Here is a 2,500-nt window from a genome sequence, read left to right on the forward strand (position 1 = left end):
ACAACCTACCAACGCTGACCACAACTTACCAATCCTGACCACAACTTACCAATCCTGACCACAACTTACCAATCCTGACCACAACCTACCAACCCCGGCCACAACTTACCAACCCTGACCACAACCTACCAACCCTGCCCACAACCTACCAACCCTGACCACAACCTACCAATCCTAACCACAACATACCAACCCTGACCACAACCTACCAACCCCGACCACAACTTACCAATCCTGACAACAACCTACCAATCCTGACCACAACCTACCAACCCTGACCACAACCTACCAACCGTGACCACAACCTACCAACCCTGCCCACAACCTACCAACGCTGACCACAACCTACCAACCCTGACCACAACTTACCAACCCTGACCACAACCTACCAACCCTGACCACAACCTACCAATCCTGACCACAACCTACCAACCCTGAGCACAACCTACCAACCGTGACCACAAACTACCAACCCTGCCCACAACCTACCAACCCTGACCACAACCTACCAACCCTGACCACAACTTACCAACCCTGACCACAAACTTCCAACCCTGACCACAACCTACCAATCCTGACCACAACCTACCAACCCTGACCACAACTTACCAATCCTGACCACAACTTACCAATCCTGACCACAACCTACCAACCCTGCCCACAACTTACCAATCCTGACCACAACTTACCAACCCTGACCACAACCTACCAATCCTGACCACAATCTACCATCCCTGACCACAACTTACCAACCCTGCCCACAACCTGCCAACCCTGACCACAACCTACCAACCCTGACCACAACCTACCAACCCTGACCACAACTTACCAATCCTGACCACAACTTACCAATCCTGACCACAACCTACCAACCCTGCCCACAACTTACCAATCCTGACCACAACTTACCAACCCTGACCACAACCTACCAATCCTGACCACAACCTACCAATCCTGACCACAACTTACCAACCCTGACCACAACCTACCAACCCTGACCACAACTTACCAATCCTGACCACAACTTACCAATCCTGACCACAACCTACCAACCCCGACCACAACTTACCAACCCTGACCACAACCTACCAATCCTGACCACAACTTACCAATCCTGACCACAACCTACCAACCCTGAGCACAACCTACCAACCCTGCCCACAACCTACCAACCCTGACCACAACCTACCAACCGTGACCGCAACCTACCAACCCTGCCCACAACCTACCAACCCTGACCACAACCTACCAACCCTGACCACAACTTACCAACCCCGACCACAACCTACCAACCCTGACCACAACCTACCAACCGTGACCGCAACCTACCAACCCTGACCACAACCTACCAACCCTGACCACAATTTACCAACCCTGACCACAACTTACCAACCCTGCCCACAACCTACCAACCCTGACCACAACCTACCAACCCTGCCCACAACCTACCAACCCTGACCACAACCTACCTACCCTGACCACAACTTACCAACCCTGCCCACAACCTATCAACCCTGACCACAACCTACCAACCCTGCCCACAACCTACCAACCCTGACCACAACCTACCAATCCTGACCACAACCTACCAACCCTGACCACAACCTACCAGCCCTGCCCACAACTTACCAACCCTGACCACAACCTGCCAATCCTGACCACAACTTACCAACCCTGACCACAACCTACCAACCCTGACCACAACCTACCAACCCTGACCACAACCCTGACCACAACCTACCAACCCTGACCACAACTTACCAACCCTGACCACAACTTACCAACCCTGACCACAACCTACCAACCCTGACCACAACCCTGACCACAACCTACCAACCCCGACCACAACTTACCAACCCTGACCACAACCTACCAATCCTGACCACAACTTACCAATCCTGACCACAACCTACCAACCCTGACCACAACCTACCAACCCTGCCCACAACCTACCAACCCTGACCACAACCTACCTACCGTGACCACAACCTACCAACCCTGCCCACAACCTACCAACCCTGACCACAACCTACCAACCCTGACCACAACCTACCAACCCTGCCCACAACCTACCAACCCTGACCACAACCTACCAACCCTGCCCACAACCTACCAACCCTGCCCACAATTTACCAACCCTGACCACAACCCTGACCACAACCTACCAACCCTGACCACAACCTACCAACCCTGACCACAACCCTGACCACAACCTACCAACCCTGACCACAACCTACCAACCCTGACCACAACCCTGACCACAACCTACCAACCCCTACCACAACTTACCAACCCTGACCACAACCTACCAATCCTGACCACAACTTACCAATCCTGACCACAACCTCCCAACCCTGACCACAACCTACCAACCCTGCCCACAACCTACCAACCCTGACCACAACCTACCAACCGTGACCACAACCTACCAACCCTGCCCACAACCTACCAACCCTGACCACAACCTACCAACCGTGACCACAACTTACCAACCCTGACC

The sequence above is a fragment of the Hypanus sabinus genome, chromosome 2, assembly GCF_030144855.1.
Source record: "Hypanus sabinus isolate sHypSab1 chromosome 2, sHypSab1.hap1, whole genome shotgun sequence".
Taxonomy (NCBI): domain Eukaryota; kingdom Metazoa; phylum Chordata; class Chondrichthyes; order Myliobatiformes; family Dasyatidae; genus Hypanus; species Hypanus sabinus.